The sequence below is a fragment of the Anolis sagrei genome, chromosome 3 (assembly GCF_037176765.1).
Source record: "Anolis sagrei isolate rAnoSag1 chromosome 3, rAnoSag1.mat, whole genome shotgun sequence".
Taxonomy (NCBI): Eukaryota; Metazoa; Chordata; class Lepidosauria; order Squamata; family Dactyloidae; genus Anolis; species Anolis sagrei.
In genome coordinates this window covers 123,802,736-123,819,727 of record NC_090023.1, presented here as the reverse complement: position 1 = coordinate 123,819,727, position 16,992 = coordinate 123,802,736, and the positions used below count along the sequence as shown (strand labels likewise).

Genomic DNA, 16,992 nt, shown 5'->3' with positions numbered 1-16,992 from the left:
AGAAAAGACAATGAAAAAGTTCCAGATTGAAAAGAATGAGCTGGCAGACTCAATTTCATTCACTCACGCATGATCTCAGAGCCTCCCTGTCTCTTCACCACACTAAATATGGTGATCTGCCATGCCCTGGCAGACTTCTAGGCAAATTTACAAAATCATCCTTCTCATTATTATGACTTTTTCAATTATTTGATCGTTTTTATGGAAAGGCATCAACATGCATGCTATTTCTCTCTCTTTTTTAAAAAAAATGATGTTGTTTACTCTTTTGTATGTCAGTAGTTTGAAATATGTTCATTTTCTATTTATCTGCTTCACAATGCATCGGATTGTGCATGTGAGTGAATTATTAGAGGTACATCCACATGATCACACAGAAAATGTTGTGATATGAATACACAATCACATCAATTCCAGTTTCTGCAGCAAGTTAATGAATGCACACACATGCTTCTTTGGGGACCTGTAAGTTACTTTCTCATGATAATTCAGTGAACGCACATAGCAAAATAGGAAGTGGATGGTGGGTTGTTCGGTTCACAACCCAATTAAGCAAATAGTTCTGGAGTTAAGTTCAACTAATCATTTGCAATTAACTGAATGAAGGCTGCAAAGGCATGCGTTCATAATGAGAAGGGAGTCTTACTGAATTTTGTGGTTATACAAAGTTTTGAAGTGTACATTTGACTGGTTGTGTGGCAACAAGACAGGATGAGAACTACTGGTGGTAGGAAAATAATTACCAACAAAGGCCCACAGTAGTTACAATTCTAAAAAAGTTTCTTAAAAGAGAAAATCGAGTCCATTAAAATCACTGAGAAAACATGGCACTCACTTTGAAATTGAATTGAATGTGATTCATTGTTTAACACACATTTCAATTGACCGTTTCAAGTTATATTAAGGAACATTTCTGAGTAGTGAAAAGAAACCAGCTTCATAACTCATGAGATATTTTAAAATGGCTAAAAGGGAGAGTCTTTTGGAGGCACTGCTGTTAAGATTCCTGAAGTAGCAAAAGAGCCAGATAATAAGAGAGGATGAAGATATTGCTGCTAGAATACCAGAGGTTAAAAAGTGGGGGGAAATAGGGAAAAAATATCTTTCAGTATTGGTAAGATTCCTAACAATAAAAGAGGTGGACTGGAGAGAGAAAGGAAAAAACAGAAGGCCCTAATAATCCTTTTTGAGATAGTATCCATGACTTCAAGCAGCATAGGGAACACTTCATTCATTTCAAGATAAATTAAGCAATTCAGAAAGGCATGGCTAAGAAAAGTGGTACTTTCCTGGATTATAACATTTGTAGAAAGATGAAATGCATGTGGACTGAACTTGGCTGTGTCAAGATTTTTTGGTGAATAATATGAGATCAAAGCACACATAGTTGTTAAGATGTACTATTAGACTAAGAACTGAAAGAGGAGCTTTACTTCAATCGTGGAACACATGCTTTGTAGGCGAAAGTATCCCATTGGATCAGTCCCTGACATCTCCACTTAAAAGGATCAGATGTAGCAGAGGTCTTGCAATGTCACTGCCTGTCAGTGCAGATGACACTGATCTTAGTGGACAATGAGTCTGATTCCCTGTAAACAATTGCATGTGTGAATTTTTTTGAAGACAAATATTTTGCCATGACACACTGATATTTGCACAGTTGTTTAAGGAATTGAGACCACAAGTATCAGACTAATAGAACAGATTTTGCATTCAAAGATAACAAATTGAAATATTGTCGTTAACTAAACTTTTACAACAGGCATTGAATCTACTTTGGATTACCTGGGGACAAGTAAAGAACAGTTGTGTACATTGCACAGAATAATGTTTTATGAGTCATACTGGCCAGCCATGCCAACACCAGTTTGGCACAGCTGGGCTTGGGGAGTGTCCCTCTATCCCCCTGCCCCCCCCCCCCCCGTTCCCCCCTAAACTGAAGTGAAATACTCCTTATTGAAGCAGAAGGCTCTCCATTTCCTGGATCATCCTGAGTGATGATGCAATGGAGCTTTGGAGAGGTTAGCCCCCCTCCCTATCCAAAGCTCTATCACATCCTCACTGAGTAGATTAGACCTACAGAGAAGCCTCCTGAAATGGTATCAGGTTTTTCTGAATTTTGGGAGTGAAATGGAGGGGGGCGGTAAGAAAGGGGAGCACTGCCATTCCACCACCCCAGGCTGCCTAAGCCTGTGAAGCTTGGGATAGCTGTGGGAATGCCACGTGGGATTGTGTATGATGACCTCAAATGTCTGTCTCCACTGACTACACCTGCAAAGATCTGGATCTTCAAAGAAAATTCAAATCTTTGCAGGCATTTTTTTAACCCACATTACATTATTTACTTATTATTATTATTATTATTATTATTATTATTATTATTTTAACTTTAATTACATTTGGCCCAGTCATAGATTTTAAATGTGTTTTGTGCTATTGTTCAATGTTTACGCTATTTGTGTATGAGATTTATTTTAATTGCTTTGTATTAGTATTTGTATTTTGCTTTGTATTGTGGTTGTTATTGCTCGTATTGATGTATTGTGGGCTTGGCCTCATGTAAGCTGCACCGAGACCCTTGGGAGATGGTAGCAGGATATAAATAAAGTATTATTATTATTATTATTATTATTATTATTATTACTTCAGGTTACTCCACATTTTCCATGTTGTGTCATTTGCACAGCCAGGCTAATGCACCATTTGCACTGCATTTTCTTGCAGATGGGCCTACAGTCACTAAACACCTTAGCCAGACTTCTATGGAGGGCAATGGAAGGCAGCTTGACCTCATATTATTTAATTGATTTCATTTTCTCTAGTACACTTCTCTTGTAGGGAACCCCAGGAAATGTCTTCAAAGAGATAGCTAAGAAATCTGATACACTATGGAAAATGAATTTAGTCGTGTAGGATCAGGACTAAAGTAATCACTGCATTATTAAAAGTAAATACAAACAGAGCCTATTAGTTAGTCAAGCAAAAAATATAACTGCTTTAATTTTTCCTGCCTTAATTAAGGACAGATTAGAATTCAACCTGGGGAAAAAGTGCATTTGCATTCTGACTCAGAGGCACAGGTCAAATGCAAATTGTCTGGCAATTCTGAGGAAGAAGGTAGAAAAGTGCTTCTGTTTGGGTGCCTGGAGAATATTTATTATTGGCCTTATTCGGCATATTTTGAAACTAATGCATAATCATGAAGTGAATGGAAAACTGCATTGTTTTAAATTTTTTAACACACTGTTTAATAAATACACTTTTAGAATCTCCCTCTAATAAAAGAGGTCAAACACATTTAGAATTATACAAGGAATGGGGGATAAAAAGACATCCAGAGGTGTTCTGAATTTTAAGTGGACACAAGTAAAATGAAATAGAAGTGCAAAATTAAAAGCTGCAGTCTTGTTCATCTTTGCCTGGGATAGACCCCATTGGACTGAATGGGCCAGAGTCCTGTACAGACATCAGTCAAGTTGTACTATGAGAGAGCTAGGGTAAAAGAGAATTGCATGGCCGATTCAAATATCATTTCCACATGAAAACATTTTACTTAGATGTTCCTATAATTTAGTTTTCTACAGTTAAGCTTCCTATAGTTTAGCTCCCAGTTTACATATGGTCACACAGTGGAAACCTGATTAAATAAATAAATAAACTTTAAACAGTAATCCTAATAAGGTTCTTCTACCTAAGGTGAGGGGTTTATTCATTATCTGGTCTTAATCAAAACTTGAGAATGAGAAGATTGTTGCTCATGTTTTCCCACCTCCATTCATCCCCGCTGTCCCTCCTAGACCTTTCCACTGTCTGAAAGGCACTCTCCTCTTTAGATTTTCTGATTTAGCATTGAGGAAACATGAATAATTTCTGAGGAAAATCTGAGTATCATTCCCTTGCATCAGTAAAAGTAATATGCTCACAGGATCTTATGAAACCACTTTCTATAGTTTCATGCATTGTTATCACTAGTATATCTACAAAAATGGGATTGACTGCCTCAATGGTTCATCTACACTGATCACAGTTGGTGTATAGTTGGGTCAGGAGAAAACAGGAAAAAGAGAGGGTTTGTTGACGTACTGCTTAATAAGGTGTTTGATATTTTAAAAAAGAGTCAGAAAGGTGGAGGGACACAATCTCCAGGAAATCTCCAGAGTTCATTTTAGAAGTTTGGGGTATGAATGCAGGTAGTGCGAGGTATACTTCAGTTCTCATGAATCCCTGTCTAGGAGAGGTGGGATATAAATCCAATAAATAAATACATGAAACAAAATAAATAAATACATGAAACAAAAATGTTATATAAACAAACATGGCTTTATCTCTGAATTTATGGATATTCAACAAATTTAATTTTCAATACAATATATCGTGCAAGTTCATGCTGAACTAGAAATATTTTTTCATGTGCATTCCATCGTGGATTCAACATATGTATAATGGGGACTTCAGAAATCTAGATAACTTTCAGATAAAAACAGAGCAGAGCCTCATACAGAGGCTGAAGCAGGAAAAGGTCACTGTTTGTTTCTCTATGGTCACATCTATACAGTTCCTTTATTGTGGTGACTCCCGCAATAAAGAAGGGGCTATCCAGATGACATCTGGGACAATCCCAAATTAATTCACCACAAACAAGGAAAACCCTGGTTTGTAGCTCATTAATTAGATATTGGATTTATTCCACACCTTCTTGGAAGGCAGGGGATAAACCCACTATTTCCAGTGTCTGGGCTGCAGTCTAGACACCATTCCCACAGTTTTCCTGACTAAATTAGTCTGGAAAACTGTGGGAATACCCATCCCTTTCCTCCAAAGCCCCCCAAACCCTAGTAAAAGTAAAGAAAATTTATCCGGCCTCCAGTACAACATTGCAGCAGCTCTCCCGGGGTGTAGATATGATGCACCAGGAGAATGGGGGAGGGGGGAAGGAGAGGAGCTATTTTCTTCCCCCCTTCCCCCAGTTCTCCTGGTGTGTCACTTCTACACACCGGAAGAGCTGCTGCAACACTGTGCTGGAGGCTGGGTAAGTTTTCTTTACTGTTAAGAGGGGGTTGGGGGCTTTGAGTGAGGGAGGTTGGACTTCCAAATGTTCTCATGGGTCAGTCCCATGAGAGCATCTGAACACCCACCTCTGAAAGTGCACACTTCCTGGGGTGGGTGTGGATAGGTCCCCAGGAACATCCACATTTTTAAAGCGTGAATGGTCCTGGGATAACTTCCTGTCTGGAACCGCCCTTTAAGGCACATGGTGACTTTCTTTGGTCAAAATATTTGAGATAGAAGGGAATACATGTAGATAGATGTGGCAGAAAGATATCAGTACAGTATAATGAAGGGGCAAAGATTACCTTAACTTCTAATACAGTGTGGGCAACTTATGCTCTTTTGTTTCTTGCTATATTCCAACTACCAGAGATCATGAACAACAGTCGGGGATTGTAGAACCACACATTCCCCACAGGCCAGTAGCCAGGATTTTGTTTGGGGGGGGGCTGAGTTTGGTTTGGGGGGCTGTGTCTGAGTGAAAGAGGGTCTACCCTAGCAAACCTTTTGTATTGTTACCCCAATACCCCCATGCATATGGGATATATTGAGCATGGTGATCAGATCATGATATGAATAAACATAACAGTTTAAATAATGTACCAGTAAGGCCTTCTCACGGACCACCGTCAAAATTTAGCTCCCCCCATGGCTACATGCCTGATTCCCCATATCTACTGTAATGAAGCTACTATTTCTATGCAGTAGTCAGCAGAAAGGACAAAATGACTTCTCCAGATATCTTTAAACTGTGTTAAATTTTTTTTGCATATCTTCCATACCCCAAACTCATTAAGATGCATGCTTTCTTTTAATATATTTGTTGAGACAGGGCACCTCTTCTACTAGACTTGATCACCATGTTCAAAGTAATGTATGAATTAGGCCTTGTTAAAATAAATGATTCATATTAATGAGAACTTTAACTAAGACAGGACTGGGAATCAAGTCAGCATCCACAGATACTATTATGCAGTGCTTAGCAAATATGAACAACTCACTTGGATGTTGATTAAATGAAGGTTTAATTTGCCTCATCCAAATCATGCTATATTGTTATATCTCTCAGAGGATCTCATCAGGCAGGTTAGAATTCACTGGGGCTCACTGGCCAAAGTTAATTGGATGGGAATAGAAAAGGAATAGTGAATGGAATGCTCATTTTAGATATTTTGCTAATATTACATATAGAAAATAAGAACTGTGCATAAGTGAACATGGATTATACCACACACACACACACACACACACACAAACAGCCAGATTTAATTGGATCTATCTTGATATATCAGGAAAAGGATTAGATATCTTGGAGATGGGACTCAAGTCTAAGAACCCATCTAAACAGGACTGAAAACTGGTTGAAAGAGGGTTAAAAGAGAGGGTACTACAAAATGCACATCCATAATGTGTGCTTAATAATGGGGTTACATGAAAAAACATATGATAAAAGGTTCACATAAAATCTTATATTGGGCACAAAATGCACTGCTACAGAGCACTGTATATCCCTCCCACCCACCATCCAAAAAAGAGAATTCTTTGTAGACTGCTCCAGTGCTTGTTCTCATTTTAAAATCACAAAACAGCTTATGAAAGGATGTAAAAGATGTAGCCACAGGTACACAGGTGGATAAATGGAAGCACAAGAGGGAAGCAATTCCCAAAGTCTCTCTTAAAGTATTCATGTATTCTCATTTCCTGTGTATTATTGAAAGAAATCAGAGCTTGAAATTACACAGTGGACAGCAGCATGCCACAGGCAAATGACCCCAAAGGGAAATGGGGTTCATGAGGACAAACCTGGAAGAATCAGGATTGAGGGTCAGAAGAAACAACAGAGAATCTGCTTCTGCACACTTTATTATATCTGCACAGTGCTGCAACTTTGGCAAGATGCTTATGAGGTATAGCACAACTCAGAGAGTCATTAGGGAAAGAAAAGAAAACTTCCTGCAGCTGTCTAGTCATACCTTTTGCAGTTCCTTTCGATTTTTTCATCCCACTTCCTTACTATAGATTAGATTAGCCTACATTATCCCGGATGAGCCCTGTGTGGTATTTGGCCACTGCGATGTTGGACCTCTTCTACAGTGAGCTAAATGATCAGTGTAAATGTTATAGTGGTTTGAGTATTTGACTGCAACTCTGGAGATCAGGATTTGAATCCACATTCATCCAGTGAAGACTGATGGGTGACTATGGGCAAATCAAACTTTTTCAGGCCCCATTTACACTGCCATATAATGTAGTTTCAAACTGCTTTATATGATCAGTGTGAACGCATATGATGCAGTTCAAAGCAGTTAAATTTCCTTATATGAATCCACAATGAACATAAAAAGCAATTTGTAGCTGTACTATATGGCAGTGTAGATGGGGCCCCAGACTCATATGAAACACTCTCCTAAAAATTCTGTTTTGAAGAGGGCTTGCCTTTGATCCAGATTAACCCAGGGCAAACTACTTAATGCAGCTTTTCCCATGGGTTAAAACAGTCTGGGGAATGAACCATATCCTGAGATAGGATTTGGTTATTCCTCTGAGGGACTGTTCAGACAGCTGGGCTGGTTCCTAAGTAGAACCAGCCACAGCTCTCTTGACAGCTATCCTGCACTCCCCAGCCTTAGGCAGCTCAGGAATATGAGATGGCAGTCCCCTCCTGCTTCTCCCTCTGCTTCATGGCTGGCAACAGGCACACTTGCCCTGCCCTCAGAAGTCTGACAGACTACTGTCAGAATGCCACCTTGCTAATTAACTTGGGAGGAAGGAGGAGGGTATCCCTTAGGGTCCCTGCTCGGTGGCACTAAACTGTATTTGGCATGGCTAGGCAGAGGGGACTCTCTGAAGCTGTTAAGGCAGCTAATGGAGTTCCCGTCAGACTGCCAAATGGACTTAATCTGGCATCTGGAATGCTGGATTGAGCCCACTTAATTTGTCCATATTGAACCACCCAAAACCAATACTAAGACCACACCCCCATGCTGGTTCTCCAATCTTTCACTAGGAGATGACATTTCATCATATTTGTTGTTGTTTTTGTGTGCCTTAATGTTGTTCTGATTAATGACAACTTTATTACATCATTTTCCTGGCAAGATGTATTCAGTGGGGGTTTGCCTTTGCAGTCCTCTGAAGCTGAGAAGATACCTTCCAAGAAACCTAATTCTTTCAATACATTATTTAGTACTATCCTAAATTTAAGAATTATGCAGACTTTCTCAGGAAAATAAGTGAAGTGCATCTCACATGCCCATTCAAAGGTTTAGTATATTTTATTCTCATAATATTTCACAGCACTTTGGGATATGTGAATATATTGAGGGGAAAAATTAAAGAGATTAGGAAGGCAGGGGGATAAAACCTCCCCTGTTGAGAGTAGTTCTTGCTCCATTTGGTGCTCATGCAGACAACACAGACTTCAAAGTGCTGCCTTAGCATGAATACAAAATCAACTTGTACAGCCATTCTTGGTCTGGAAAGAAAAATCCCCTGCAGAAACAGCATTTTAAAACAAAATAAAGAAGGACCAAAACCAGATGGTCAAGAGAAAGGTATATTTATTTTCACCTGCAGGGTACAAACTCACACACCTATTTGCTACATTTACTGCTATTACAAAAGCACTGTTTCATCCCACCATAAACTACACACATTGAGGCATGCAAACCCACACATATAGTCGATATTTTGCTGTAGAAAATTCATCTTATTTTCATTCTAGTCCCATTTTAAAAGTGGGTGCAAATCTTTATTAATTTCATTCTTGCACATAACATTTATTTACCGTGTCAGAAGCAAATTGTGATTACAGTTATAATGTATTTAAAAAACCACAAACAAAGTTAGAAACTTGTCATTATGCTAGATTTCCTTTCACCAGAAGCTGGCCACTTGGAGTGCCTCTGGTGTTGCTTTAAGAAGGTCCTCCACTGTGCATGTGGCAGGGCTCAGACTGCATTGCAGTAGGTGTCCTGTGGTTTGCTCCTCTCCATACTTGCATGCCATGAACTTCACCGATTTCTTAAGATTGGCAAGATTGGCTCTACATCACATGGTACCAGAGCATAGTCTGTTCAGTGCCTTTCAAGTCTCCCAGAGTTCTGTGTGCCCAGGAGGGGATTTTCTCTAGTGGTATCAGCCACTAATTGAGGTGCCAGGTTTTAACCTGCCACTTGCATGTAGCATGAAAACATGGCAAAAGGTTCCCTCTTAATAGGCAGAATTATGAGGTATTTTAGTACATGTTTTTTCATGATTTTTAAATATAATTTGGGACTTATTTTCATTATTATTATTTTTTTTAAATGAAGGTATGCTTCCCAGATGAAGTGCATGTGAAGTCAGTTTAAACTTGTTGAGATTATTTCTCTACAACATATAGTTTCTCTAGGCAAACTATATGTTGTACCAGCCTTCACTATTCTCATGCCCTCCAGATGTGCCAGATTGCTACTCTCACTATCTCCTGAACTTTCTTGTTCTAGATCACGTTATGATTATATCATTCCTTTTGAAACATTAAGAACCTCCATTAGAATGGTATAGGGTAAGTGGGGATCAGGATAGCAATATGAAAATGGTTCCTCCATTGATCCCAACAACTAACACTCTGCAATTGCCAATAGCAACTTCCATATGATGCCAAATAGCTGGTGTGCTGGAGGAGAACAATTATTGGACCACAGCATTAGGACAGGATTGCAAAAAATGTTATATCATATTGTAGTTCTAACTGGATCCCCTTATGAGTATTGTCATATTGTTTCATTTATTTTCAATTGTATCTTTAATGTTATATGTTGCTGGAATAGGAACTCTTGTTTGCATAAAAGAGTCTGTAATTCAGATTTGCCAGCATTGCTGCCTGTGGTTGTTGAATTAGATGAGCTGGGGCTTTTGCCTTATCAAATATATGCTCTACCATTTAATTGTGATCTCTCCCCTGCTTTAACAAGTTTCACAAGCATTTTCTTTCCTTTAGTGGTTGCCTGATATCTGCCTTTCTGGTTTCTGCAGTCAAGAGTTATGTGCTGTTGAATGCTTGCTGACACTGAATATTGTTGCCATCTCTTGAGGGTTAAGACCTCTAATGCAGCATTGTATAATGTGCTAAGAATACCAAATATTCAAAACTGATTAGGATATCTCTTTGAAACTGCTTTCCTTGCTATTTGCATAGTTCTCTGTTTTTTTCTCTTTCTTTTCTTTTGGCCAAAATCTTTTCATTTCATTTATGAAGGAATGCAGTGAATAGAAAGCAGTGACACATTGTGTTACATTTTTAGCATATCCTTGTGTGGATTGCTAATGTGCCATTCTTTATAAATTATTTTATATTCAGAGACATATGCAGCTTTACTCATGGTAATAAACCGGCAGTTCATTTCATTATTTATACATTTCTATGAAACTTAGAAAAACTCAGTTCTAATTTGTAACAATAACATTACATTGATTGTAAACTGAGGGCAGAGAATAAAAATTAGTTAACATATGATACGGTCTCCAAATATTTCAATTAACTTTCACAGATATAGCTTAACCTTGGGTTGTTGTAGGTTTTTTTAGGCTATATGGCCATGGTCTAGAGGCATTCTCTCCTGACATTTCGCCTGCATCTATGGCAAGCATCCTCAGAGGTAGTGACCTCTGGCCATGAAAGCTTTCGACAATACAATATTAACCTTGTTTCTGTATCTACTTAAACCAAAAAACACCACTAAAAACCACCATCCACAGCTTCAATGATCTTTCACCTGACTCAACTTCCAATATGATATAGACATTTTCTTCTGAATTCCAGATGTGATGGACACCTGGAAACTAGTAACTTCTTGTTTATCCATACATCCACAACCTGCTTTTTTATTCATGTATCCTGAATCTGCTATCTAAGATGCTTAGTTCCATCCTCTTACTATTACACTATTTGCATTTTATATGAAATAGTGCTGGTATTGTAACATACTATGGCTTGTGCATAGGTTTATCTCCAAAACACATGGTACCACTTTTTGTCATGGTCTGCAGTTTTTCTGGTCTGGCTCAGCTGCTGTTGGGCACAGGTCTCCAGCAGAGGAGGGTGCTTCCAGTATTGCAGAAAACTTGGACGGGATTAGTGTGACTTCCTCCTCAAAAAAAGTATCACAGCCTTCTGGGATTATCTGTGAAGGTTTGCTAAAATGAGCAGCAGCTGAAATTTCTAGAAAAAAGGGGTCTGGAAGAGATACTTGTATTTACAAGAGTCTAGTGCGCCATTGAAGCTAATGTGCATCTGAAATTTCAAAACCCTGAAACCCCCAAAAAATTTGCTCGTGAATGCAATGTGCAGTGGCTAAAGTGGACTTTTTTGGCCAAAAAGGTGTGCATTGCAGTTGCTGCCTATTTAGAGTTCTTTTTAAAAAACACAAAATGTTAGAGTACCCAAGCTTTCAGCAACTGAAAGGAAAATGCTGGGGTGCATCTATGCTGCAGAATGAATCCAATTTAACTGCCTTACTAAAATACATTTGTATGTATATTTGTGTTTATGTATGCATCTATGTTTCCAAAATGGCTCTCATATCAAGAACCCTCTGACTCCTGCCAATAATGGATCTGATCCAGACTTGGAACATAGAACCTCCATAATCCAAAAAAAGTGGAGAGCTCTTTTCCCTTGGACTGGGGGGGGGGGTAGGTGATTGACCCTGGACTTGGAAGTTGTGGTGACTCTGTTTGATGGAAATTATAATTCACCTTGCATCCAGAGACCTTCTGAATCCTGTCATCATTGTATCTCTGGACCAAACTTAGTACCCAAGCCACCATGAAAAATAGTGGACAGTTGTTATTGAGTTTATTTTGGGGGGTCCCAGAATAACCCCAGACCTTGGAAATGATCATTCACTCACAATCAATTAACACTGTTGGTGGATCTAGACCAAACTTGGCAGGGATTGTGGCGAATTGACCCACGTTGTCGGAAGTTATTCACCCAAAAACTTATGCATTTCTAATGGAAACAATAATAAAAAAACAAAAGCAATCAATGACTTTTTCTTATAAACAGCACTACAAAAGACGTAACCTGAGCATTGTGGGGTACCTAAACTAGTTCTAAATAAAGAGGTTGTCTTGGTACACCAAGAAACTGAGAAAGTAAAACCCACACTTGAGTTCTTTCACTCAGCAAAAGTGCAAATTGGATGATACTTTGATCTTAATTTAAGTCTCTGTCATTTGCCTAAAATGTTTCCATGAAAAAAATGCTATTTTTCTCATTTGAAGCAAAGTCCAAAAACATAACAGCAGGCACTAAGGAATGTCTGACTGACCAGGAGGAAGGGGAGGGGGGGGGGAAGTAATTTGATGCATTTGCTTCTTCCATGTCTATGTAACAAAACAGAGACTACTGTAGTTAGGCTGTGTAACTTGCACAATTTATCCTGTTGTAATCACAAACGCAAAAGGTCTCAAAACTGTAAAAAAAATGCTTGCCTTGTAGGCAACTGAGAATTGTCTTTACATATAACAAGGCAAGTAAGAATTGACATCTTAATTTTGTAGGATAAGAAATTTAGGGAATATTAGAAAAGTTTTGACGTGAACATTTTTAAAGAACCACACCAGTTATCACATTGAATGTCTCATATTAAACAATAGAACTTCCATTTAGGGTTTTTTTTTCCTACCCCAACACAGAGATTTACTTATTAGAAGTATCACTCAGTCCTTTTGAAACTCTAGCTGGCTGCTGCTATAGAGGGAAAATCTTTTGCCTGTTCTGATTGTGGAAAATGTAGTTTAGAGCAGAGTCTTTTGAATTCTCTGGCATAGGGCTCCTCACCTTCCCAAACTACATTTCCCAGAATTCTGTGCTTTCTCGGTCTCTTTCCCAGTGTTTCTCCCTGCTGCTTCCCTCTCCTAATGGTGAGAGGCTATTAATTTAAAGAGAAATGGCAGCTTTTTTGACCTTCACTTGCTCGCTTGCGCTCAAAATGAAACTGACTTTAGGAGGCTTCCGAGGTTTAAAAATTCAAATAAAATAGTATTGGATAAGCTTTGGTTCTTAAGTTTTTGGTGTGGGCCATGTCTACACATTGGATATTATGTCATAAGAATGAATTTAATGAATTTGATCTGACTTACAACCATTAAAGAAACATTTGCGCAGCCCTACTGTGCATAGTGGTATATATGATTTCATGAACAATATTTGTAAAAAGGTTCTTGAAATCTTACTTAATTTTCTTTCTTAATTTATTAGAGAAAAGTAAAGCAAAAGCTTTTGTACAACAAATAATCATGCAGTCTGAATGCATCACTTCAAGTGACAAAATATCTGCATATATAATGCACTTAGAAGGTCAAATTTCATATAACGCAGAAAGGGAATTTGTCTTCACAGGGTAATGCTTAACAGTGTTTGACAAGTTCAAAGGGATATTTAGAAAACACTGGATGGGGTGGAGGGATACATGTGTTATTGAAAAAGACTTTGAAATTATCAGTGATTTTACACTGGTTTATAGTCTTTTGCTGTAATCATTTGTACTTGCTTAATCACTAAAGCCCATCCTCCTAAATAGTAATAGGGTTGCTTGTAAATAAAAAATCTTGCTTAAAAGTAGATGTAGCATTAGGAATCTGTCTAGATTTCTGCAAAAGATGCAACCCTCTTCTACAGGACAAATCTGCTTATGTTATTTTGCAGTCCTGGAACAACACAGCTGCCAAGTCAACCTTTCCCTTCAGAAGTTCAAATTGATCTGTGACCTATACCTATATGAGTATGTGGACACAAAGACAGAATGGACAAGAAAATGTGAATCCCTGCTGCCCAGAAGGGGAAGAAGGCAAAACTATATGAATAATGCAAATGGAAGGGGACAAAACTAGTGAGAAAGAAAGGAAGAAAAAACAATGTAAGATGTAGTTGTCAGATTGCCAGTTGGCTTGTTTTTAATTGAAATCTAGCAGTGCTACTTGGAGTTTGTTGATACTACTAGGCAGCTTGGATTCCAATTTTTGGAACATTGAGGTACAATGCAAAGCTATAGTGACTCTATCCCATATGTTTTGCAGGAAACAGACCTGCTACTCTGTTGCTTTTCAGTATATTTAGCCAATAAATGAAGCCAAAACTGCATCTGGCATAATATTTGGGTATTATGTATGTTGGGGATTTAAAGTAGTAGAATTATCCAATAATTTCTGCACACACACACACACACACACACACACAAACACAGCATAAGTAAGTGTCATTGCTCTTAATCTGAGCACTTGTTAAAGAAAGTTGGAAATGGTTGTTTATTTGTTCTCCATGCTTTTGGCAACCACATTTTGTATTCTGCCTGTATTAAGAACAGGGAGGGAGAAACCAGGGGCACTTCCAGACAGGACTAAAATCTGTGCTGAAGTGGGTTTGAGTCCCCACTGCCCCCCTCCCCAAACATGAACTTTAAATTCAAGATGGTATTCAGCCACTCCGAAGTCCCCCAATTTCCCTCTAAAAATTAAGCAAAAGGTACCTGGCCTCTACAAGTTCCCTTCTTGCTTCCTTCTGATGGGAGGAAATGATGCCTAAGGAGACAACCTCCTCCCCCATCTCCTCATGTGTCATTTCCTCAGATCAGGAGGATGTGAAGAGGGGCCTTATGATGTCCAGACACCTTTTACTTAACTTTTCAGGGAAACTGGGGGTTTGGGGAGAAGGGGTGGATGCCATCCTGCAGGAGCCAAAAGGTTTGGGATGGCAATAGGGACTCATCCCCCTGTAGTCCTGAGATTGCATGGAAGAGTCAGCACAGGCCTAAAACTTTCAGGAAGGACCTGATCTAATTGGGTATGAAATTAATTTGGAACAAACCCATGGTTTGTTCTGAAGTAATTCATTTTTTCCAGAGGCATCATTTGATTGCCTCCGGTAAAACTGAGATAGGTCTCAATTTCGGGGGCTGTCTGGATAGGTCCCAAGATCACTTTCAGATAGATATCTATTTACACAAGAGTAAGCCCAAGTAAATTTAAAGGAATATACTGAGTGGATGTATATAGGAAGGAAAGAAAGGTGGACAGTGCTCAGCACACATTGGGAGGCAATACTATGATGCAGCTTGCAACTGGTTTGAGAGGAGCCAATTTCTCTGCACAAGTGTCTTGTCTGTAACTGATTTTTATGCTTGTTTGATCACAGAAAAAATGGTTCAAAATTAATTTTGGATGTAGGGGGTGCTGGCAATTTGGTTCGATAATGATTTTCAAAATTTCCCGGAAAAAGTCAGAATTTTCCGAATTTTCCAAATCACTTCGTTAATGGCGGGTGCAATTGCACAATACATGAAAAACTGCTTCCCCAAGGGTATTTTGAACAGATAAAAGCAGATTTGTAGTTGTCACAAGCACAGTGTGTCCCCCAAAGCAGGGATGCCTCAAGGCAAGTAGTGTTGGGTGTTTCCCAAGGAAATTTTGAACAGATAAAAGCAGATTTCTATCTCCCACAAGTAAAAAAGTACAAAAAAATTACAAAAAAAGTAGTGTGCAACCCCAAGCAGAGATATTATTATTAGAAATTATTATTACAAATTATTTGAAAATGTTAGCAGATAAGGGGATTCCGAAAATCCAAAGGGACTTTCTGGGATCCCAAAATCCAAAGTCTCTAGAACCTTTAATTCAATTGGCAGACAGTGGCAGGCAAGAGAAGAACACTTCTCCCAGTTGCCCTTTTGTGCTGCCCTGCCCTGCCCTTCTTCCCTCCCCAAACAAGCGTCCCAGGCAACGGGCCTGCTACCAGCCATTCTCTTCCCAATTTGTTGTTCCCTTCCTTCCCAATCTGTAACCCTGTTGCTCGGTCGCATCTTTCCCACCCAAGCTGCCTTCCTGACCCATTAGCATCCCCTGCTTGCAATGAACCCACGAGGCACACGTGCCGTAACCCCGCCCATCCCCACATGATTTCCCTTCATTGGCTGAAGGCAAGCATCCCAGCATGCAAACTGCTGCTTGCCTCACTGAGTGCTTGCCTCCAAACACTGAGTCATTTCCGATTCACTTCCTGACTCAGAACAAAGATGGCGACAGTGGCTTCGAAAGGGCAAGGATACTTCCGGGTTCCCAAATCACTTCAAAATCGCTTCAAAAAGGAATTTGATCTAAATTTAATCCAAATTCCGAGAATTCCGAACTGACCTAACCATGCCTACTTATTTGAGGCCAGGAAGAGGATTCTATTGGGTCAATAAGTTTCCTGCTAATCAATTATGCTCTTGGTTTGTGTTTTTTCAGACTCCTACTTCCAGCAGTAAGGGTAAGTATCTACTGTACAATGTGCTCTGCATTTCGCAGAGCTGATTTTGCTCTCTGGGATATGAAATATATTAAGATCTGTTAAGGTGCTCTGGAGGGCTTAACTTGGACTTTGCTGCAGCAGTTTTGAGTCAATCACATTAAATAGTAATTGTCAGTGTATATGGAGTCATGACTTCAAGTCCATTCTGGAAACCAGAGGCTTCATTCCTTTATCAAGCAGCGGGAAAGATAATCTCAAGAGGTGCTATTGAATCCTTTCCTTGTTTTTATCATGTAATGTCATTACTAACAGTAACACATATCATTTAAGAAAATCATTTGTATGGAAGGACTTGATCTTTCAGCTTACCTAGGCCTTAAACTACTTGGCACTTTTCAGGTCAAAATTAGCATCCTGAGTTGAGCTCCAAAACAAAATTAATGGATACAATATCAGTGATTTGTGATGTCTAACATATAAACCAATTAAACCACCTGACTACTGTGTTTTACATAAGCTCTATCACTTGAATTTTCTCATTAAGTGTTGATACATGAAGGTCTGTAAATATAGGACCATAAATATCCAAATATTGGAACAAGAATGGTTCATACATTTTCATCCATCTGCCTCATCTGGTTGGGACTATTCTGCATATGGTGGAG

At 39.0% G+C, this 16,992-nt stretch overlaps 1 long non-coding RNA gene across 1 annotated transcript in view; it reads left to right on the top strand.

Moving 5' to 3' along the window:
• LOC137096643 (uncharacterized) overlaps positions 1-16,992 on the top strand; it is a 34,055-nt gene that overhangs the window by 15,142 nt on the left and 1,921 nt on the right. The window lies entirely within an intron of this gene.